This window comes from Aphelocoma coerulescens, chromosome 25, assembly GCF_041296385.1.
Source record: "Aphelocoma coerulescens isolate FSJ_1873_10779 chromosome 25, UR_Acoe_1.0, whole genome shotgun sequence".
Classification (NCBI taxonomy): domain Eukaryota; kingdom Metazoa; phylum Chordata; class Aves; order Passeriformes; family Corvidae; genus Aphelocoma; species Aphelocoma coerulescens.
In genome coordinates this window covers 3220644-3244347 of record NC_091038.1, presented here as the reverse complement: position 1 = coordinate 3244347, position 23704 = coordinate 3220644, and the positions used below count along the sequence as shown (strand labels likewise).

The window sequence follows — 23704 nt, the reverse complement described above, 5'->3', positions numbered from 1 at the left end:
GTGTGTGTCGGTGTGAGATAAGGAGGAGACGGGGAGTCGGGTGGCGCCAGTTCCCGAAGGGACTTTGTCCCAAAACAAGGGCACAGGTGCCGGCTTGAGCTGCAGGCACAGCGTGGCAGCAGGTGCTGACCTGGTGTGTCAGACAGCTGAGCACGGAGCTGCTGTGCCGTCCGCCTGCTCCCACGGGACGGGTGGGGGTCCCGGTGGGGTGAGTTCCTGGTTGCTCCTGGGGGCCGCAGGGGTCGTGGGAGCTGCATTCGGGTGCTGCTGGGGAAAGGCCAAGGGCTGGGTTCCTCGCCCCCTGCTTCCCCACGGGCACTGCTCCCGAGGGGACGAAGCCGCCTGTCCTCGCGCCGGCCACTGGCAGCCGGGAGAGGAAAACGGTGAGCCCAGCTCTCAACACAGATTCAGAGAGTTTGGAAAAATCCTGTTAGTTGCCCTCAGGTCTTTCAGCTTTAGGGCCAGATGTGAGTGTGTGCTTTAGCAAGCAGGATTTCACACCTGCCCTTGTGCTGGAGAGAGCTGCTCCAACTGGACGAGGTGGAAGTGGGAAGGCTGGGAAGATGCTTTCCTTATGGGAAGATGTTCTTGCCTTGTCCTTTCCAGTGGAGAGGACCAGCCACCGCGAGCTCAGCATCCGCCTGGGTGACCTTCAGCGCCTTTGCTGCTTTGCATGTCCTCTCCCCTGCCAGCCGCACTTGCACCGAGCATTGGGGTCTTTTTGTTATGCAAATGCAGCTTTGGTTTTAGCTTCTCAGAGATAAATACCTCTGAGGCTAAATCTGGAGCTCGGGGCACTGCTGAAAGCACTCGATGGCCCAAGGCCTGACAGGTCAGATGCTGAAGGTGGTAGTTTGGGGGTTTGGCTCCTCTTCAGGCACCGAAACAAAACACTCGCAATAGTTTTTCCACTGGGGTTATACAAGTTTTTTTGCAGCAAGGAAGGAGCGTGCTGAGTCCTGGTGGGGGGTCCTTGGCACCCGCTGCCACCCCGCACCTGGAGTTCCCACTTTTGCAGTGATGTGCTGTGGTTTTATTTAGGCATTTAGAGCTCAGGAGACCCTTTTGTCCCAGCATCACGCTGCCCTTTGAGGATCCCCACTGAGCCGTGCCCAGGCCCGGTACAGGACTGAGACAGTGATGTCTCAGCACCCCTGACACTGACCACCTGGGTTTTGGGGTCAGGATTTGTCTCCCACCCCTCAGAGAGGCCGAGGGGTGCAGGCTGCATGGCCCGAGGACGCGGTGCCGGGTTCCGCACACCAGACCGGAGCTTTTTCTCACCTCCCCACTCGTGTGTGGTGTGGACTTGGCATCCCCCGGGGCACTCTGGCTTCCTTTGGGACCCCATGAGTCCCTAAGAGCCCATTGCTCTTGTGATGGGGTCATGGGCCGTTGGTCTGGGTTTGGGCAGAGGAGTTTGTGTATGATCTTATTTTTATTTGTGCGTCTTTCGGAAATTTTTCGTCACAGCAGGTGCCGGTTCAGTGCCCGGCGATGGGGCGGGAAGGGGTGCGAGCGGGGTGGAAACGTGGCTAAAACTGGTTTGGCTTCTGTTCATGCAGTTTTGCTATTTCTGTGCCACAGGAGAACTTGAGGTCCCTAGGGTCTGAAGCTGTGGTTCATCCCTCCTGTGGGGTCACAGGTCACCTACCAGCCTGAAAACTCACAGACACCAGCCCAGGGGCTCTCTAGGGCTGAACCAGGGTAGTGTGACGTTAAGAACACCCAGAGGTATCTCATGCCCTTGCAGAAACACGGGCAGTGGTGGGTTTTATTCCAGCTGGGAGCTGGACAGGAACTCAGGGTCTCCCACATCCTGCTTGCCATGGGATACCATGAGGACCTGCTATGGGCAAAGCAGGTGGAGAGGAAAGGTGGTAGGAAGTAGAGGTAAAAAGGAGAGGGCAGCTCTTTCGGAGCTGCTTCTTAGCAAAGTTTTGACACCGGCTGGGTGCTGAGCTGTGGTGGGCTGGGCTAAGGCCACCCCAAAATAGGGTGCTCCTGCTCAGGGCTTCCTCAGGTTCCACAAGGTTTGCTGGGGGATTTAGGACTTGTCGCTGTGTCCTGGCAGGGTGGCAGCCTGCATCCCCCAAAGCCCTGCAGGGTCTGGAGCATCCATGCTCAGGGAAGCTGCTGCCCAAATGATGCCCCAAAGTAGGTACTCTGTCGGAGGGACAGGAGCAGGTCCCCATTCCAGGGAAGAGAAGGCTCCAGATAAACCTTAGAGCCCTTACCAGTGCCTAAAGGGCTCCAAGAGACCTGGAGACAACTTTGGACAAGGGTCTGGAGTGACAGGACAAGGGGGGAATGGCTTCACACTGACAGAGGGCAGGGTTAGGTGGGATATTGGGAAGAATTTTCTCCCTCTGAGGGTGGTAAGGCCCTGGCACAGGTTGCCTAGGTTGCCCCATCCCTGGAAGTGCCAAAGGCCAGGTTGGACAGGGCTTGGAGCAATATGGGATAGTGGAAGGTGTCCCTGCCCATGGCAGGGGCTGGAACGAGACCATCTTTATGGTCTCTTCCAACCGAAACCATTCCATGATCCCCTGCATCCCTTCGGCTGTGGCATGGCCCTGCGCCTCCAGTCTCTGTTGCCCAAGCCAAGGTGCTGCCTTGGTTCTTTCTTTCTTTTTTTTTAATTCTTTTTTCCCTAAATGCATTACCAGTGCAGCTCATCCATATTTCCACCACCTTCTCCCTCCTGTTCTCGCGCTGAAGTCTATAATGCTGAAATTATAGCATCCCCCTTGTCACCATGGCAACACTCAGGGATGTATTTAAAAAAAAAAAAAGGACCAGAAGCCCTCCAAGGATTATGACTTCAGTGAGGGATCAGGCTGGAGGGGAATCTGGGTCACGGCTGGAGCAGGCTTTTCTTCCAGCCTGTCTTCAGTAATTCCCCTTTCAGCGCCCAGGGCCGCGTCAGGGCAGGGCAGAGCAGAGCTGGCACCCATGGGTGCCCTCGAGGGGGTCCAGCTGCCCTGGGAGGTGCTGCCTCGCTCTATACAAGATTGCTTACTGCCCAAGTACACTCTGGGAAAGAGCACCCTCTGCAAGTTCAGTATTCCCACCCAAAATCCAGGCGTTTCAACGGAGCCTTTTTGATTCCCAAACGCGTGGTGCCTGCAGGAGTGCCAGAGCCTCGCTCCCCCTCCACCCCACTTCGTGCAGTGCAAGTTTTCTCTCTCATCCCCCAAAATAAACAGGACTTTTTTATATTTTTTTTTTTACTCCTCTTCTTCTTTTTATTTTTTTTCCCTCCCTTTTTCCACACCCCCAGAGCCGCTGTTGCTGGTGGCAGGGAGCCCAGACTCTGTAGGAACTCAGCAATGCTGCGAATCCAAGCCCCGGCTGCCCTCTCAGTTTCGCAATCCTTGGGAAGGGGGGAGAGAAGGAATAAAATGGGAGGGGATTTTTTTTCTTTATTAGAGATTTATAGACTTTCCCACCAGTAGGGACAAGGAGCTGGAGCCGAGCGGCCAATTTCCTACAGTAAGTTTCCAACACTGCTCCTCTCTGGCCTCTGCAAAACCCTCTGCAGCCTCGCCTATGGTGGGTTGGGTTGGTTAAATTTTTGGAAAACCATCAGAAATGCTGGCGGGGGGGTTGGCAGGGTGAGGGGCTGCTGATGCGGGGGGCGGTGGTGTGGCTCAGTGGGCCGGCACCTCCCATGGGTTAGGCGATGCTAAGGGCTGGGAAAAATCAGCTCAGGTGGTGTTTTTGAGCTGTTAAAGCCTTTTTTCTACCTGTTTTCTGGTCGTATGTGAACCCTTTGGCTTGGGCTTCGTGGTGGTGCCGCGACAGCCGCTCATGGCTGCTGGTCCCTCCAGCTTGCCAGGCTCGGTGCTTCTGGGGCACGTTCCCTGCTGTCCTCATCCCCCTCAGCCATTTGGCCTCTCGAGGTTTGTGGTCCATTTATTTTTAGGTAATTGCAGTGTCCGGGCGCTGGAGAGGCCGCTCAGTACCGCGCAGCCGGACAAGGGAGGGGTTTGTTGGCCAGTGTATTTTAAGCAGTTGGTTTCTTAGAGGCGAGAGCTTGCCCAGCTCCTTGCACTGGTGTGGAGGGGCCCAGCCAATGCCACGGTGGCTCCTATCCTCACAGATGCCACTGTACCTGTGCCTGGTGCTGGGCATGGGGCAGCATGCGAGGGTTCAGCTCCTGGCCCTTCTCTGCACCCTCGTGCAGGATCTGACCCTCTGCCAGTGCTCCTGCTGGAGGAAAAAAATCCTCCCTTGAGCTGTGCCTGGATGAGATCTGAGTGCTGGCAGCTCTGCTCCCAGTATCCAGTGATTAATGGGATTAAATTGGTGCCCCTAGTGAGGTTTTTTTATTTTGCATCTGGTTTTCTCAAGACTTTTTAAGCAGGGGGAGGCCGGGGCCATGTCGCACTGAGATCTGATTAGATAAGGGAGAGCTGCCTGTGAACAAAATTCCTACCGGATAATTATTTATACCTCCATGTGCGTCACTAATAAACATCTGGATCTGCTCCAAACATCTTCATTTGATTTGTTTTGTAGTCTCTCAACGGGGATGTTTCTCAGCTCCGCACCTCCCTCTTGTTGTGTAGCTTTGGAGGACTTGGCTGAAATGAGGGGTGGGTTTGAGCAGTTGCCCCACTGCTCATGGGACAGTCCCGTCCCCCAGCACCAGCCTTGCTTGCCCATTCCCCCCCAGACATTAGCACTCTTGGGGCTGGTTTAGCAAATTCCCACTCCTGGATTCCTGTGATGGGGTGACAGTCACGTTGCCCTTTCTCGGGAGGAGAAAATTTGTGGTGTTGGTGATTGCAGAAAAATATATGAGTGGTCAAAACAAGCCAAAAAGCAGCCCCAGATGTGTTGCTTTCTATTTTAAACATCCTCGTTTGATTTGGGGGCGAACCAGACTCCTGACCTTTTGGAGCACGTGGGGCTGGCAGTCACGCCAAGCTCTCCCAGGCCAGGGCTGACTCCTTGCTCTGTTTGTGTAGAGCCAAGAAATTACTATTAATAACTTTCCCTGAATGAGAGTTGAGTACCTGCTTCCCTGGGGCTCCTTGGAAGGCTCCGGCTCGGGCGGATAACATCAACAGTCATTACGAACGGGACTGAGAGCACGGGACTGAGAGCATCGGGCGCAGCTGGGATGCAGATGGGAAGGGACTGGTGTGGGAGGGGAGAGATGAAGGAAGCCTCTGGCTGGCTGTGAAGTGCCTTGGGCAGGGCTTGCAGGCGCCACGAGCCATTTTTTGTGTGTTCCTCCATCCTTTTCGCAGCCCTGGCCCCTCTTTGCACGAGAGCTATGCAAAAACCATCCCGAGTTCGCCAGAGGCAGCAGCGAATGCCAGCTCCATCCATGTTGGCTGTAATCTGTGTCTCACCTCTGCCGGGCTCTCAGGAAAAAATTAAATAAATAAAAAAGTTTCAGTGCTGCACCCAGCCTTAATCTCTTTAAACTGTATTTCCCTAATCCTTCATTAGGATCTCATTGTGAGCTTGTTATCCCGTTAGGGCTGAGCCGTGTGTGGCGGCGCGCGCGGAGCCGGGTGGGAAGGGGCTGTGTCGGCCCTGCCGAGGCCGCGTGCTCCACCGGGACGTGCCGGCAGTGCCGGTGAGGTGGGCTCGGCTCTGCGGGGATGGGCGTCCGTGCTCCGTCCCGCTGCTGCATCAGGGAGGTGCCGGGCGGGTGCTGGGCGCTGGCGGTACCGGGGTCTTTGGTGTGAGCTGTGGGAAAGTTGTTTCTGTTTATCTTCCCCTCCATTCCTTGATGTGCCCATCTGGAGCGTTGGAGCTGGGGAGGGGGGTGTCATGTAGAAAGTGCTGGTTTTGGTTTGTACCAAGGCTTGGTCAGCCTTTGGAGCGTTTCTGGGAGTGCCTGCAGCGCCGGGGCCAGGCACCAAGGGCAAGGTTTTAGCTGGGGCTATTATCCAGGAAGCTGGCTGGAGGTGATCTCAAGGGTCTCACCAGGAGCAGGTCAAACTCGGTGTGCACTGAACCCCCTTCCCGCTGTCACAGGGGCCTCAGAAAAGGGCATCATTTGGAGCCGGCTGCAGATTCCTTCCTTTAGTGAGAGGCGCTCTCTCGCTGGGAGGCTGCGCTGGTCCCTGCTTGGTGCTGCCGGTCCCCTGTCCCAGCCTGACACAGCCGTGCCCGCACTCTGCAGCACCCAGCCTTGGCACCTTCCCCTCCACACAGGGACCTTCTCGGAGTGACTGGCAACGGCAACAGCTCTGCAGCACCCCGAGGGCTGGGATACCCGCAAACCATGTTTCTAGAAGTTCTTGGAGCAAGAGAGTGGCCCTGCACGAGGCTGCAGCTGGAGAAGTGGGAAGTCCACCCTGCCGGATAATGGAGCAGGGCTGAGCCTTGTGCAGGCTGCGATCGGCGAGAGCAGGAGATGGTCTGCAGAGCCGGTGAAGAAAGCAAAACAAAACCCACACACCCACACATTCCCACATGCGCAGGCACACACGGCAGCGAGCAGGCAGGGAGGGGATCTGCCGGCAGCCAGAGTCGAGACTCGAGTTAATTTGGTGGAAAATGAAAACCATTGCGGCAAACGAGAAGGTTCCTGGCTTTTCTTTTTCCTCCCTCAAAAAAACCATGAGGTGGGATTTTTACCTTCCCCAGGTTTTGTTTTGTGCAGAAACGTGGTTCTGGAGAGGAGCCTGGTGGCTAAAAGAGTTGCTGCCTGTTCTGTGCTTTCCTGCCCAGCCTCCTCCCCGCCGGAAGGTCTCGTGGGCACATGTGTCACCATGTCCTTGTCCACTTCTGCAGCGGGTCAGGGGTGGGAGGTGGCTCCTTTGACATTGCTCAGCAAGTGACAATGGACTCTGCACGTGGCTTTGCCCGAGAGCCTTGGCTGGCGTTTAAATTAATGGACATTTATTTGCCTCCAGGTTGGGGAGCATCGCTGCAGGCTGTGCTTTTGGGCAGTGCTGGGGCACGAGGGCACAGTGAGGGGCTTGTGGCATCGTTCACCTTTGGGAGATGGGGTCTCTGCAGGGAACCCAACCCGCTCAGATGGTGTAGGACTGACAGACTGGTTCTTGCCGTGGCTGGGGCGGTGCTGTGCCCACACTCGACCTGTGCCGGGGCGGCGGCGCTCCCGCTCCCCCCGAGGGGCTTCCCCCCTACGCCAGAGCACATTGGAATTGTGAAGTGTTGTGAGATGAGATTTATGCTGCCTTTCATCTTTCCAGAAAATGAGGATAGTGAAGTCCAGGAGGACTGGATCCCTGGGATTCGCTCTCCTTCCCTGGGTTTCGCAGCCCTTTGGGGTGCTCCCATCGGGGGCTTGGCTGGGGCTGTGCTGCCCTGCTCCCTGTGGCTGGGAAGGTAGAGCTTTTCCAAATGCCTCTCTCCCCTTTTCCTGTGCCTATAATTAGCCCTGGCTCCCCGCCACCATATACTGTACGATCCTGGAAAGAGGTCATGGCTTTGCTGAAATTCTTGGGAACAGAGCTGCCTTTGCAGCTGGGAAAGCAGCGCAATTTCCAAGCAGATAAGAAGTAGGGCAAATGCAACTCAGTTCCCTGCTGTAATTTATGGGCTCTGGGGATGGCATCCAGCGGCCTCCTCCCTGCTCTGGCTCTCCACATGCTTGGGAGAGTCTGGATTGGTGAAGAGGTTCCAGCTGGTTCCCAGCTCCGGTGTGCTGTCCGGTGGTCGTGGGTGAGGAGGGTCCTGTCTTCTCCTGGACTGCTGGGTCTGGTTTTCCCCTTCTGCTGGATCTTGTTGAGGTCTTGCCCAGGGCTGGAGAAGGAAACAAACCTGGTTTTGGGTGTGTGTGGTCCTTTTCACTTCTAAAACTTCTCATTTTTATGAACTTCCCCAGAATGGAACTTCCTTTGCAGCAGGAAAAGCATCGTCTTGATGACCTTAAAGGTCTTTTCCAACTGAAAGGGTTCTATAATTCTGTGATTCCATGATCTCTGGGCAGGTGAGGAATAGGACTTGGCTTTTCTCCCAAGGAGGACAAAGCCCACAGAAGCAGAAGGGTCACAGGGGCTGGGGAGGGTTTTCCCACCTCCAAACCTTCCTGTGCAAACTGGTGAAAAACTCAAAGTGAAAAGAGTGTTTTGAAAGTAGAAAACTCCCCTCTTCAGAAAAGAGAGACAGAAACACAGTAAAATCCCCTGTTCAGAAGTTTCCCAAAGCTCTGCTATTGTTTCTCTGCCCCTGCACAGTCACTCTGAGAAAAAACCAGGATCAATCCACCCAAAAAGGACAGGAATGGAGAGCAAGGGCTTGAGTTTCTGTTCCAGCCAGGACTCCACACGTGCTGTATCCCCCCGGCAGCATCCTGCCAGTGAGCCGATCGTCCTTTTCCAAAGGAGAGATTAGCTAAAAAAATCACCAGATTAAAAAGCAAAACACTTTCCATTTGTTGTAATTGGCTTCTGGGCCAGCGAGTCCCTTCCCTTCCCTTCCCTTCCCTTCCCTTCCCTTCCCTTCCCTTCCCTTCCCTTCCCTTCCCTTCCCTTCCCTTCCCTTCCCTTCCCTTCCCTTCCCTTCCCTTCCCTTCCCTTCCCTTCCCTTCCCTTCCCTTCCCTTCCCTTCCCTTCCCTTCCCTTCCCTTCCCTTCCCTTCCCTTCCCTTCCCTTCCCTTCCCTTCCCTTCCCTTCCCTTCCCTTCCCTTCCCTTCCCTTCCCTTCCCTTCCCTTCCCTTCCCTTCCCTTCCCTTCCCTTCCCTTCCCTTCCCTTCCCTTCCCTTCCCTTCCCTTCCCTTCCCTTCCCTTCCCTTCCCTTCCCTTCCCTCTGAATTTTGCTTTAGTGACTGAAGGGTGCTGAGGATGCTGAGGTCCATGGGCTTCTGCTGGGTCCCCTTTGACAGCACTACGAGTTTTTCTGCTGATTCCAAGACTTGATAACCCCTTTTTTTTTTGGCGTTTGCTGTTACCAGTATGTTCAAACTGGGAGTTGCATTTGGGATTTGGAACTTTTCCAAGGGTCACTGCTGTGGTTCTGTTAGAGGGAGGTGATGCTTGTACCAGCCACGGAGGTTTTGTTGCCCCAAGGGGCACCGAGTTGTTTGGGGAGAGCAGGACAGTCTCCTATGGATTCACGCTGTTCGGTTGACTGATTAACCAAATTACGCAGAAATCTTCTTTTTTCACCGTAGGTGCCTATAAACCCCCTTCTGCTTCCCCCTTGCAATGGCGTACGTGGGGGGTGGTGTAGGAGTTGCTGACGATGGCACCGAATGTGCGAGTGTTTCTCTGCACCTCACCGGGGAGAAATATTTTAATCTTTTCTTGTTGTTGTTGTGTGGTTGGTTTTTTGGTTTTTTTTTTAAAATAGTGGATCTGAAGTTTGGGGAGTGGACACCCTCTCCACAGAGATTTGCCAAGGATGTGAAGGGAGCTGGGGCTTGAACTGGGAGATTTGGGTAACACCAAGGATGATTTTGTCTCTGGCTCGGGGTTTTCCCCTGCTGGGTTTTCAGAGGCAGCTGGGTAGCAAAGCCTTGCTCCGTCAGGATGGGACACACCTGCTTTTCTGGATGCAGCCCTGCCTTTGCAGCCAGTGAAGAGCTCTGCTCAGCCACTGGACTCAGAGCTTGTATGGAGGGGTCAGGGTTTGCACGGTGGTTGTGGGGTGAACACCCTTTTTGCTTCCTAAGGCCGAGCAGCCCTGGCTCTGGCTCAGATCGTGTCTGTGCCAGGTGGTTTTCCAGCCACTTGCAGGGGTTTGCCTGATGAGTGCTGCTGTCCATGGCTGGCACTGGTGGGCTGGGTGCTGGAGTGGGGCCAGGAGGGGTTGGTGAAGGGTGCTGGAGGCAGCAGCCCTGGCCGTGGCTGGCTCCACTCTGGACACACCGGAGGGGCCGTAGCACAACCCAGAATTAAGTGTGAGTCTCCCAGGTGCCGGCATTTGACCGTGGAGCCCCTCTCCTCCCCACAAGGAGCTCCCTTTTCTTTCTTGTTTGCAAATTGCCCTTATAAACAGGCTTAAAAAAAGCTCTCAGCTTCCAGCAAGGGCCACGGGGCTGGGCCAGGATCTGTCCTCATTCCCTGGAATGGGGAACAGCAGCAAGGGGCAGGTGGAGGTTTGCCTGGTCCCCCTACCTCGCAAGTGGCCACCTCCTCCTTCTGCCTTTGCAATGGCGTTGGAAGGGATTTTGGGTGATCATCCGGCAGCCCACGCTAGGAAGGACCTCTGCCAGCCCAGCACGTCACCCAGTTGCAGCTGAGAGGTGTCTTAGGACCTGCTACCATCTGTCAGAGCGGGGAGATGGATGGGCTGGAAGTTTTGGACATGGGTGGTCATGTTTGTTTGGTTTCCATGGGGAGAGGCCGGGCCGAGTGACTGGTGGCAGCCTGAGCTGCCTGCCGAGGCTGTGGCAATGAAGAAGGTCCCCAGGCTGGCAGTTGCTGACTCAGGTGATGGCAGAGCGGGGCCATGAGGGGCCTGGGCTTTGCTCTTAGTGATGATGATTGTCTCCTGTCCTCCCTGCCACCCGGCTCTGGCACTCGCTGCTCGGCCACACCTCACCCGGTGGCCCTGGAGTTTGGACCTGTCTGGCAGAGCCAGAGCTGGGGCTGGGGCTGAGCTGGCCTTGACACCAGCGGGGGTGGAGACGCCCAGACCGGCCGGGCTCCCAGGCTCTGGGAGGGAAAGAGTGCTGTGTGTGCCTGCAGCAACTCCCACAGGGTCCTTGGGGACCTGCCCAACGCAGGATCCTTCCCAAAGCGGGAGGTGAGGGGAGCTGGCACCTGCTTGCCAGGGCTCTGTGTGCTTTGCCCATGCTGGGCATACGCACAGCAGCTCCTGGTGCCTTCTGTGAGCTGTTCACGTGGATCCACGTCAGTGCTGCCAACACGTGAACCCTGCCTGCGACGAGGCCAGGCTGGTGCTGATGTATGTACAGGCGTGCTGGGATGAGATTGTGGGTGGGGTCCCTTCCAACATCACCCACTTGCTCCTTGTGCCCGTCACCCCTGCCAGGGCCCCCCAGACCTGCTGCCCTCCAGGGACAGTGGCGGCTCTCCATGTGTGTGTTGAGGAACCAAACTCTGTTGATTTTCCTCTGGCTCTGATTGTGTAACCCATGGGTGGTTGTGTTGGTCAGTGGCCACAGAGTGTCAGGGATGAATTGCTGGTGTATGCCAGCACTTGTGCAGGTGGGATTTTCACTCCCCCGTGCCTCCTGTGGGGTTTGTGTGGGTGGGAAACGTGGATGGCTGCAGAGCAGTGGCAGAGGATCCGTCCCCCCATGTGACAGAAGGGAGAGCATGGCCTGAGAGACAAGTGGGAATTGGATCCGTGGCCTCTGGGGAGAGGCAGCAGTGGACAGGAGAGGTTTTTGGGGCATCAGGAAGGCTTGTGGGGAGTCTGGGGAGCAAAACACATGATGGTGCCATCTCTGCTTTACCTCTGCCTTGGAAATGCCAGCAGGAGCTGGAACTGCAGATCTGGAGCAGCTGTCACTGCTGCTGTGAAGTCTCCTGCACCCCTGGAGCAGCACTGGGGCCTTTCACATGGTGCCCCAGAGAATATGGGGGGTGTGAGCAGGGTGGGGCCACCCGCAGCCCCTCTTGGCACCTCTAGGATGGGTTTGGGTTGCACATGCACTGTCTCCGGTTGCCATGAAGTTGGATAAAATTAGTTCAGGAAAGTGAGTGGTGGCTGCTCTGAGTGGATGTGGCAGTGGCCTGTTGTACCTGAACCTGGACCTGGACCCAGACCTGATACAGCACAGAGCCACTTGCTGTCCCATCAGGGAAGGTGCTACTGCCCTCGGGCCCCAGGGCTGGTGCCAGCAGGTGGCAATGTGGCCTGAAGTACTGTCACTGTCACCGGGGCGAGGGCAAGCACTGGGTGCTTGGGGTACAGGGCACCCACATCTTGGTATCCCTGTGCTCTCATGAGAGCCCCTGTGATGTCCTGGGGGTTTTGGGGTCAGTTTTGGGGTCTTCCTTGTGCTGCTGCATGAGCAGGTTGGGACTAGGAGGGAGGTGAGTGGCTTGCTCAGGGGGAGGAAATTGGGGTTTGGGGGATGCCTGTGTGTCCAGCTCTGCTGTTTGCTTCCCCTCTCTGTGCCTCAGTTTCCCTGTGCTAGGAGGTGCAGGTGGTGCTGCTCGTGCTGGGACCACTCCATGCAGGCAGTCATGGTCCTGCTGACCAGCACTTGCCCAGTGCACAGGTATTGCGCTGTCCTGCAGCAGTGTCAGCCCCTGGACAGGCTCACGGAGTGGGGACATGCCAGCTGGAGCCAGGCCAGGTGTGGGTACCTGCATGCCCAGGGGTATTTCTGCTCCCACCAGATGCGCCGGGTGCAAGGAGATGGGTGGCCCAGCTGTGCAGAGAGGGCAGAAGCAAGATGGGCGCTGTGAGCCAGAGGAAGCCCGTCTGTCTCTCGTCTCATGCTTCCCCCGGGCCCCCCAGCGCCCCTTGGTCACTGGTGTGGTGGTGCGTGGCTTTGCTCCGAAAGCCGTGCCAGTCCCCAGCGCGCCTGCACCTCCGGCCGCCCCCACGTCCATACAGCTGGGGGTTTCAGTTCTGCATCTCCGCTGCCCAAGGGGAACTCAGCCAGCGAGAGCGAAACTCGGTGGCTCCAACGGTTGCACTTGCGCCACCCCCCTGACACCCCCTCATGTCCCCCAGGTCCTGGCAGGGCCAGCAGCCGCTGTTGCAACACCTGCAGTGACAGCTGTGCCACTCGGCCGCTCCGACCTTCCCTGGAGCGCGGCTCAGTGAGCATGGAGAGGCTTCCCGGCTCCCCCGCCCAAATCCAGGGGCTGGATTTGGTTCCATGCTGGGACCCTTGTGAGGCAATGCCTCTGCAAGGTGACCTGGTGGAGCAGGGGTGTGACCCCCCACAATTCCTACCCTGCCTTGGTCTGGGGGTACCTCCACCCTATCCCTGTGCAGGCTTCGGAGGAGCTCCGGTGGTGGCAGTCACACAGCGCACGTTGTGGACGTCTGTGCCCTTGGCACAGCTGGCTTGTGCCATCGTTCTTGGTCATTGCTCACTGCTGCACTGTCACGCTGGGCAGCCGAGCATCCTGTGCCACTGGAGGTGGATTTCCTCCTCCTGGCTCCCACCTGTCCCCCTTTCCACGCCCCTGGTGCTGTGCTGCTGTGACTCGGGTGCTGGCTCTGGCAGCAGTGCATGGTTGGGAGCTGGGGCTCCTCACTGTGTTTAACTGCCAGCCCGTCCTGCCTGCTGCTCCTGCCTGGAGTGGGATCTCTCCCAGTTTGTTCCTTCTCACCTCTTGATGTCAAGCCAGAGGAAACCCAACTGGAAAAGGCTCAACAGGTCTAATTAAACCCTGGGGATATTCCCAGTGGTGGGTGCAAACTGAAGGATTGGCCATGGCTGAGATGCTTTAGTTTCGTGAGCTGGGGAAATGGAGAAAAATGGAGAAAGTCCTTTTTTTTCTTTTTTACTTTGTCTGCTCCTTGCTGTTGTTGGGACTCCCTGAGACTGACATAGCATAGCTCTGGGAAATGGGGTCTGGGGTCTCCCTGGTTTGGGGCGGGAGTCCATGAGCACCTGGCAGAGGAGAGGCAAGCTGGGGCTGGGGAAGTTTGGGTTTGGCATCCAAGTGTTTGCAGCCCTGAGCCCATTGCTGAGGAAACGTGAAAAAAGAGGAAGGAGAGATTGTGGTCACTGCTCTTCCCCTCCACAATCTGCGCCTCCCTCTTGGCCCCTCTGGCTCTGGAGCTGGTTATTCTGCCCGTCCATCTCCCCCTGACTTTCCAGCTGTGTGCTTGGAAGTCCCCATGGCAGTGGCCATGGATTATTTATCTGGGGGTATTACATGTATATGTGATGTAGGCAGGGGTTGTATATATTTGAGGTTTATATACATGGGAATAAATATGTATTTGGGGGTTTATCTATACATATGGGCATAGATATATTTGATGGGTTACATATATGGGAGTATGTATATTTTGGGAGGGTTATATGTATGGGAATATATATATTTGGGGAGTTATACATGTGAGAATATGTATGTGTTTGAGGGTGTTAGCAAAGACCGGCTGTGGCACAGGGGCTGCTGAGCACCAGCTGAGCAGATATCCAGGAAAGTCACCAAAAGCCATTCCTGCACATCCTCCAGGATCCTTACAGGCAGGTTGGAGCAGCTCCCAGCATCTGCTGCCTTTGCATGGCAGGTTGTGCCAGCCTAACTGCATCAGTTAAAAATGGGGGTCCCAGGAGGTTCCCCTCATTTTCCTGCCCTAAGGAATTTTGGTTTGTTACTTGGTGAAACCAAAGCTTTGGTTTTCAAACAGGAACAGTTTTAGCACCTGCTCAGCATTTCTGCCCCAAAGCTGGACATAAAAATTGTCTTGTCTTTACCCCTTTCTCTCCCCTTCTTTTTCCACTCAGGGGAATTCACTTGCCTTTGCTGCCTCCATCCCTCTCCTATGTGATTTTTTCCCCCTCAGCTTATAAAATAACAGAACATTTTGAAAACATGATACTTTTCCCCTTCCCTGGGCAGCATTTCTCTGTTTATAACAAGAAGGCTTCGAAGGCAGGTGTGTGGTGGGGTGAGAGCTGGGGACTGCACAGGAGCCCTGGGGGCTGCCAGTGGCCTGACCCCGCCCCAGCCCTGCTCTCACTGTGCAGCAGCAGGTGGAATCATCACCTTTTGAAATACTCAGAGTTTCTGGGAGCAGTGCCAGGATGCTCACCTGCCAGGGCGAAGGATGTGCATGGACAGACAAGGGAGCTGGCAGGGCCAGTGAGTGGGGGCTTTGCTCCTTTGCACCTGCTCAAAATGTTGCAAAATGGGGACTTGGGGGTTCACTGGGGTTTGCTGGTGCTGGATGTACCACCAGGTCCAAAGGGCAGCGGCTTCTGCAGCTTGGGCAGGGTGTGAAGCAGCCCTGGAGCTGTTGGGCTGGAGGGGGTCAGGCCCTTGAGCACCAGGGCCTCCGGACTGTCCCCCCATGTGTGCTGTTCATCCCTGTCTTGGATGACACTGGGCTGCAACCCTGCAATGTCACAACTGCCTGCAGGCTGAACACCCCAAAACTAATCCTGGTCCCCTGGAGTTCCCTACCTTGCCCTGACAAGGGGCAGCTCCTCTGCCGGATTGGGTCGGCAAAGGCATTGCCGTTAAGTGTCATGATCTGGGGGCTGTGGCACAGCCAAGGGCTGCGTGGAGTCAGCTATTGTCCAAAAATCGTCATCCTGATGGCCTGGTGGGCTGTGGGAGCCAGGGATGTGGCTGCTGCCAACAGCCAGCCATGGGCAGTTCTGTCAGTGCAAGAGTCTGTGAGTGGTGACTGTGTGGCTGTACCGGCTGTCCCACGGCACCGTGGGCATCCTGCAGCCTGTGGAAACAGACATTCCTGGCTTGTCTACCGGTGTCTCCCACTGAGAGGAAACAACTCTGTGTACAGACATACGAGGTCTTGCTTGGCCACATGTCCCCCATTGCATTCTAGTGGGCTGTAGAGCTGGCCCCGAGCGCCCTGAAGCAGAGCCTGGGTGCAGACCTCAGCCACATCCTCCACTCAGCCTAGCCTGTGGTCCCCGGTCCCCACGTGGTTCTACCACCAGCCCTACAAGGCACTGCAGTGCTGAGACCAGTGGGAGCTGCTTGGACACCAAGAGGAGGTTCAGGAACCCATTTGAGAGACCTTTTGCATTAAACACCACCTTCCCTTGTCCTGGCTGGGAGCGTGGCACTTGCAAAGTGGTGCTTCTTCTGTGAGTGTCCCTGTGTTCAAGTGGTCAGTCATTCTGTAGGACACTCTGTTTTTATTCAGGGAAATAAAGGAGTGGTCCTGGGCTGGGGGGTGACAGGTTGGTCTGGGCATACTGGGTGCAAGTGAGGTGGTAGCTGGAGCCCCCCATCCTTGACCCCACTGCTCCCCTGTTGTGGAAGACAGACTCATCCTGAGTCTGTGCTGATGAGGGAACCCCTGTGACTGGTCCGTTCGCAGGACCACAGCCCAAGTGGTGTGAGGTTTGAGGCCGGAAAGCCACTTGCACCTCGGCTGTTCAGGGGTGTCCCCTCTGCTTGGCTCCTCGGGAGCGAGAGGAAGGTGCAGCCCCGGACGGAGCCACGCGCTCCTCGCTCCGGCTTTGTTCAGGCTGAATTTTGTAATGTCAGGAAATGAGCTGGCTGTGGGAGGGGAGGCAGCCGGGGGAGGAAGGCTGGTTTTGTGGTTGGAGCGGAGGATGAGGACGCCGGAAAGCTGAGCACAATTCCTCGCTCTGTTGCAGGTGCTGGGGGTGAGGCTGCAGCTTGGGAGCTCATGGTGCGTTTGGAGAGCGGGTGCTGGCCTCTGGGCCTCAGTTTCCCTTCTGTTCAGCACCGTTCCTCTCGTGGGAGTGTGCTGTGGTGATGGGCTCTGCACAAGTGCCAGATGGTTGCGACCACCGGTAGATGACCAGCACAAGGCTGGCTGAAGCCACTGGGTTTTGCCCCATGGGTGTCCTCCCATCTCCCAGTGGTGAATGGGATGAGTTTAGGAGCTGCGTTTCCTTCTGGGCCGTGGTGGTTTCTCCTCGGGCCAAGCGCACGGGCTGTGTGCATTCCCTGGGAGAGCGTCCGAGCAGGCGGGTCAGTGCATGAGAACACAAAGTTCACCTCAACTTCGAGCAGCTCTCTGCTGGCCACACTGCCAGCCTGGGCCATCCCTCGTTAATGTTAACTTTATGATTTGTTTCATTCCTGAACTCTTTCGAATTTCTTTCCCTCTGGTCTCACTGGGATGCTTTCCACATTGCATAGCCTCAGGGTTCCGGGTTCTCTGGATCCCTGTAGGTGCCTGGCCAGGTCCCACCCAGCCTGCGTGGCCCTTGCAGTGATGCTCAGGATCAGGGCAGTGCAGGAGGGGACCCTGAAGCCCCTGTCCCTTCAGCCAGGGCTGCAGGGGATGCTGGGCTCCCCTCGCTGTTCCTTCCATCTGGCTGTGCTTGGACGGGGTGTGTGGGGAGTCCTGTCCTTGCCTCTGGCCCCTCAGACTGATGGCTGCTTGCATTGTCTTTGCAGTTGGATTGAGGAGCGGTGGCTGCAGCTCATTCCTGGCAGGAGCAGAAGATGCAGGAGGCTGCGTAGCAGGTATGGGGAAGATCCCAAACTCTGGATTCCTGCCTCCCCTTTGGGTTTGCTTGGCCACATGCTCCAGGCTGGGACCGAACAGAGGGTCCCACAGAGGATGCAGCTGGCTGCAGCTCAGGGTCTCAGGCTCCCACAGTGGTGCCGACAGGACCCTGCAGCCCTGCTCCAGTGACAGGAGGAACAGTGAGGTCTGGTGCTGGAAGGGCACAAGGAACACCCTGCTCCACTGTGCCCCCCTCACCTGCTGCTGCACACGGGGGTCCTGGTGTGGCAGCAGAGCCGCCAGAGCAGGGCAGGGAGGTGGCACCCAACAGTGGGTGCCACTGCTGTTCTCCAGTGCCCATCATCCCCTTCACTTCCTCATCTGGCACAGCTCTGATGGCTCCCCACCGTAGCCACAGCACTGATTTGGGGCTCTTTGGGTGTTTTGCAACACAGCTCTGTGTATCAGTGCAAAGGAGGGTTTTCCTGCCCTGTTTTCTCCTGGTTGTGGACAAGACTTGTGGCCAAACCTGTTGTTATTTTGTCCCTTGCATTCCTCTGAAATAAGGTGCCGCTGGGAGAGGGCCTCGTGTCCAGGTTTTCTTCCTTTTCAACCTTCTTGGCCTGTTTATTGCTCTTACAGTAAATGTTTGTGTCTCCTGTTTCTGCAGCGAGGTTGTGGTACAGACACCACCGCGGGCTGCTTTATGAGGGCTCTATGGTTTCATGTAATGCATCTTCTGTACCTGAGAGTGAAATCAATAAAAGGAAAGATTTTTAAAAATAATCTGCCCCCAGCTCCTGAATGGAGGGGGCTCTGTCACCACTGCTTAGTGAGATGTTTTGTGGGGTTGTGATGGCTTTTAGTGCTGGAGAGGGGACAGGTAATTTATTTGGAGGCCTGGTGGTGGGAGATGGGGGCAGCATCACTGCGTCCTCTGCAAGCTCAGCACCAAGGGCTTCATCTTGCTGATAGAAACCAAGAGCAGCTCCCCAGGCTGCGTCGGGGTGAGTGCAGCAGAAGGGCCCTGCTGTCTCAGTGGTGCTTGGTGTGTGCCAGCAATGGGCCGTGGTGTGCCAGAGGAGAGCAGGGTTGGAGGGCTCAGCTGGGTCTGTCCTGCTGTGGCTGAGCTGAGTGCAGTGCTCCGGGAGTGTTCTCGGGGCTGCTGTGGGACCAGCTCCGGTCCACTCGCTCTGGGCACAAATGAACACCAGCTCAGTGTTTCCGTGCAGTGAATGATTCCATGGAGTGTTGGGGCGATGGGTCTGGCTGCTGTGGGGCGTGCGTGGAGGGCAGGAACCTCCTTGGCTGCCAAACACTGCGGTCCCGATGGACCGTGCACATTCCGTCCCCCAGCCCGGATGCGGTGGGCGGTGTCAGGATCTCTCAGTAACTGCGTTCTCCCCCACATCACTGCTTGCTGCTGGAGACACGATGCCCAGCTCCGCCAGCTCCATCCTGACCAGTGACAACAGCTCCTTGTTTTTTAGTTTCGCACAAATTCTTGGGGTTTGGGTTGGCAGTGTCCTCCCGCAAAGCCCTTGTGCTGCCACTGGTGCCAGTGCAGAGTTCTGAGCAGGGGAGGAGCAGCTCAGTGATTTCTGCAACTGCAGAACTGCTCGCTCCGAGGAGCAGCTCAGCAAGTGGTGCGCTTGGGGAGGAGGATTTCGAAAATCATCTCTGGGGACTGCAAGTGACAGGAGCCGAGCAATTAGAGGAGCAGTATCGACCCAGCCTCAGAAGCTTGTGACGGCCGGCACTGGGCGATTTAATCCCAGTGAAGCCACGTCCTCGCGTCCTGGACGTGCAGCATCGCTGCCCGCGATCAATAGGCATTTTGTCTGAGGCCAGCCCCATTTGAGGTGCACCAGGCAAACCTTCTTCTGTGACAGTAAACTCTTCTAGGGCCTGTGACCTTAATTGAATCGACTCTTTCATGTCCTGAAGATGGTCGCATCATCTTCCTGCAGCCGTGCTCGGTAAATCACGTGTCTGTCCCTGCGCGCAGGGTCTGTGCCACCCTGCTTCTCGCCTGGTGAGATTTTGCAGCCTGGGGCTGATTTCCAGCTGCTTGGGAAGAGCCCTTGAGTCACCAGGTCTGTTCCTCTGCTGTCTGAGGCCTTGCCTGTGTTCTCTTGAACGTTCATTGGAGACTGGAGTTTGCAACTTCCAGGCTCCCACCGTGCTCAAGGTGTGAGTGTGCCACCTCACCTAGCACTTGGCTCTTTGCATCTGGCAAGATCCTCCTGATCTCCAGGGAGAGCTTGTAAAATCCAGCCGGTGGGTGCACCAAAACCAAATCCCCACTCTTGCCCCTTTTGGATATGGAATACTGAATTTGGTAAAGCAGTGGGTTCCTGCTGTGCTTGCAGCAGCTGAAATGTGGCTGAGCTGCTGGAGGTCACCTTTCCAGTCCCCGTGCAGCCGGGTGGCCTTCTCTGGTCATGGCTCTGCCCTGCGCTTTGGGTTCTGAGCTCATCCGCTATTTTGCCACTGGCGGGGGGAAAAAAATGTCTTCAAAGCCCTTTTCCCTTGGGGAAAAGCCAGCTTGGTCAGAAACGTCCGCGCAGAAATGTCATCTGACCCAGCAGCTGGCTCATGCCTCCCCGGGGGTCCTGCGGCGTCCACTCCCCATGTCCCGGTCCCGCCGCGTCCCCGGCTTTGGGGGGTGGAGGGAGCGAGCCCGGGCGCTGATTTTGGCAAGCTCTGGCCGCTCCCTTCCCCCCACAGGCTTCACCACCCCCTCCTGCCTCCGCATCTGCCTCTGCCCTTCAGCCGCCGCCGTGCACCCCGGCCGGCCCCGAACGGGGTTTTGGGGGGCTCGGGGCCGGCCGGTGCCTCGGCAGCGCTGGCGGCGGGCGGGGATGGCGGCTCCATCCCGCGCTTCCTCCCGGCCGCCAGCGCGCAGCAGCAGCCGTGGAGAAGGACGCAGCCACCCTGTCTCCTGTAAGTACCTCTCACTCTTTCCACTGGAGAGTTAAAATTAGCAACTTCTTTTTTTAAAGCAGGCGTCGCTTTAAACCTCGCCAGCCCAACTGGGTTTCCTTTTATTTCCCCCCGCCCCCGGCTCCTTTTCTCTTGATTTTTTTTTTTTTTTAAATTTTGTTGTTATTGTTCAACGTGTGCATGCACTTTTCTCCCTTTTTATTTCTTTATTTATTTTTTATTCCCCCCCCCCTTCTTTTCGTTCCTTCCTATTTTAAACACGGGTGACGCTGCAGTGTCGGTGCGGAGTTTGGAGCCAAATAAACAGCCCGGCGCTCCCCCACCCCGATCGCCTTACAGAGCCCGGGGCCGGAGCCCAGCGCCGAATTTAGACCCTTATCTATTGTCAGGCTCCGCGGTCGGCGCTGCTCTGCCAGGGGGGGTTGCCCCGGACCCCCTTGTTGCTCCTGACACAGATCCTCGCTGTGAGTTTGCCGCTTGTTGTTTTTCCCTCTCCTTTGTGTTCGCGGTAAAGCACAGAAGTGCCCGTAAATCAGGACCCGTTGCTTTTTTTCCAGGGCTGGGTGTGCAGGGAGGGAGTGGAGGGTCTGAGTGATGTTGGGCTCCCATGCTGGAGAGAGGGAGAAACTGAGGCACAGAAGGGGGACATGGCTCCCTGACGGGGAGTGGGTGAGCTGGGATTTCCCCTTTTTTAGAATCAAAACAAACAGAGACCAGGAAGGAAAAGGCAGCAGGCACGGGCTCAGATGTAGGACCGGTGCCTGTCCCGGGGATAAATCCCTTTGGGAAGCTTGTGCCCACGGTCCCCTGCGGCAGGGCCGGTTCCAGGGCCTGGCGTGCGGGTGGAGGGTGCCAGTGCCGGCACGGTGCCGCGGCCAGAGCTCTGCTGCGCCGGGACCCGGCCAGCGGCTGGAAGTGGACGTCCCAGCCCGGATCTGCGAAAGCAAACAGGAAGGCAAATGGGGAGCAGCCGCTGTGTTTACTCAGAGGTTATTTATTGTGGTTCCTCAGAGGTTGGTACTGGGGGCTTTTAACACCTTCCTGCTTGGTGCTGGATCCTTGTGGCCGGGGCTGGATGCCCGGCAGGAGCTTGCGGCCACACCGGAGGTGAGCCAGGTACCAGGCGTCAGGAGAAGTGTCACACTGGGGCTCTCTGTCCAGTTCCTTCTCCTCCCTTGACTGTTTCCTAAATGTTTGTTTTGCTCTAGAGCACAGCCTGGCCAGGGTGGATGTGGTGGGGATGGATGTGGTGGGGCTGGGACCAGTGCTGAGCTTGGCTCATCCTAGAAAAAGCTTTTTCCGTTTGATTTTTTCAGGGTTTTTGTGCTGTTGCTGCTTTGGGGTAACAGTTAATAATGCTGATAATCTTCATATCCACGTCTGTAAAATGGAGGTGCAGAGCCCGTAGGAAGGAGGTTGGCATCCTTCAGAAGTACTTTTAGTGTTTCCCTCCCAAGAGGGAGGGAGGGAGAAGTGTTTCCCTTCCCAGGCGTGCACTGCCCTGGCTGCGATGCTCATGGATCGGGCTGGAGGATCAACTTTGGGTATGCTTTGGGTTAAACCCAGCCCTTTACCCATTGCTGGGGGTGGGGGAGGTGGGTTCTCCCCTCTGCTCGACTTGGAGGGGACTTGTCACAAGGGGGTCTTCTCTGTTGTGGGAGCCACTACAGGGTCCCAAGGTTTCTGCTTTTGGAGCTGAGTGGCTGCCCCCAGTACTGCTCTAGGCAACAACAGCTGCAGAGCCCTTTCCTCCTCCTCCTCCTCTTTTGGGCAAACAACCCATTTGGGCAACTCTTTATTGATACATTTTTACATCCCCACCCTTCAGCAAAAATTGTGACCGAAATATTTTAATTTCCTTCTACTAACTCATACCTTACTTTTTCTCTTCCCACCTTTGCAAGGGGATTATTGACAAAAAACTGTGGTATTTGATTTTCTTCCCCAATATTTTCCCTTTTCCAAGAGGAATTGTGACTGGTGTTTATCCGTGACATTCCTGCACTCACAATGGCTCTTATCTATAAGCCCTTGGGGTCCATCTCCTCTGTGCGGCAGGAGCATCCCAGAGCTTTTCTGCCATCCCTCTGGTAACGTGGCTGGGAACAGTGACAAGCCCTTGGCCTCAGCTGTAGCCATGTGCCAGTGATGCTCTGGCGTGGGATTTTGGAATGTGCCAGACCCAGGATGTAATAGTGCTTCTGGGAAGTGCTGAATTTTGGCATTTCCCACAGTGTCTGGACATCTCCATTGCTCTCCTGAGTGTCACCTCCATGCTTTTCTGGGATGTCCTTGAGGGGCTTGTGGGCAACGTCCACATCCCCAGGGCTGGCCAAAATCATCACCCCTCTGGCACATGGCTTTTGGTGCAGCCAGAGAAGGGCTCCTCTGGTTGGGGACCTTCCCCCACCACCTGAATCCCCCTTGCTGAAACACAGGGTTTGGGCTTAAAAAATCCCCTTTTAAGACAAAATGCTGTTCTTGGAGGATCTGTGCCGGGATGGGCTCTGGAGGAATCTGTCTCAATGGGAACCATCACCCAGTGGGTCTGTAAATGGCTTTCGTGGAGTCGGCAGACGTCATGGCCTCACTGCAGTGGCCCAGCCGGTGCTGGGGAGCAGGAGGACAGGATTTGTGTGCCTGGGACAAGAATGTGCGTCCTGTGAGTGAGCAGCAACAGCTGAGACCCAGCTGTCCTGGTGGATTTGAGCTGCCTGATGAGCTGGGGCTGGATTCTCACCCTTCTGGCTCATTGGCATGTGGCTCGGGATGCATGCGGGTACAAGCCGTGGCTGAGCTGAGGAGCGGGGTCAGGTCCCAGCCCATGGCAAAGCCTTTGTGGCACAGGGGACACCCCCTGGTCCCAGCAGCCCTGAAGTCATCTCTCCCCAGCCTGGCTTTGGCTGCAGCAGCTCTGGGCAGATGCTCCAGTGGTGCCCTGCTTGGGCTCTGGGTAGCGGAGTGTGGCTGGTGGCTGATGTTACTTGTGTGCCGGCCTGGAGACACCGTGTTTTCAAGGCAGCCTGGAGACACCGTGTTTTCAAGGCAGCCTGGAGACACCATGTTTTCAAAGCAGCGCAGGGGAAGAGGAAGTTAAACCCATTTTTGCCATGTGGCATCTTGTCCCGGTTCCTCCTGTGAGCTTAGAGTAAGTTGGGTTGGGGTTCAGTGGAAGCCAGACCATGGTCTGTGCCTCCTGGTAGGCTTTGGTGGCTCCTCCTTTGGTGGCTGTAGATCTTGGGGCCAAGGGACAGCTTCTCATGCCCAGGGCCTTGATCTCTGGTTTTGGTGCTGTTACAGTCCCAGATAACTAACGCTAGGTTTGGGCCTTTGTTTGCTTTATTCGATGAAATAGCAATGTCCAGTGGTGAGCTCCAGCTGTAGTATGGCAGCGTGCTCCGAGTACGAGCCTGTGGCTATAGAAAAAAGTGGGTTTTTGGGAATGTGTAAAGATGTCCACCTCTGACAAAGGCAGATGGCCAGGATGACAATTTTTGTGGCTTTGTTTCCAGGCTGGAAGTGCCAGGGGCAAGTTGGAGCTGTGATGGTGGAGTCCAAGCACTGGGATGGAGGCAGCAATGTGGGCCTGCCTGGTCCTGTTGGTGCTGGTCAGATTTTTTCCATCCATCTCTCCAAGGGACTTCTTTAGTGAGCTCTGCTATGGCGTCACCCTCACAGTAATGAGCATTGCCATATCAGTGACAAATGAAGATCTTTTGCTTCGTATCCTTCTCCTGGTCAAGTGGAGCTG

The 23704-nt window shown here is 56.2% G+C and overlaps 1 protein-coding gene across 10 annotated transcripts in view; it reads left to right on the top strand.

Annotated features, from left to right (window-relative positions):
- MEF2D (myocyte enhancer factor 2D) overlaps positions 1 to 23704 on the top strand; it is a 75625-nt gene that overhangs the window by 8305 nt on the left and 43616 nt on the right. For 5 of the 10 annotated variants that reach the window (XM_068995333.1, XM_068995331.1, XM_068995332.1 and 2 more), the window contains exon 2: positions 16956 to 17024. The exons of 1 other annotated variant lie outside the window; for it this stretch is intronic. The gene's annotated coding sequence lies outside the window, so the exon portion shown is untranslated. Of the gene's footprint in view, positions 1 to 10739; positions 10849 to 16955; positions 17025 to 19824; positions 19954 to 20343; positions 20418 to 20890; positions 21061 to 23704 lie in introns of those variants that run through there. 4 more of the 10 variants (XM_068995323.1, XM_068995329.1, XM_068995326.1 and 1 more) reach the window with 4 other exon arrangements.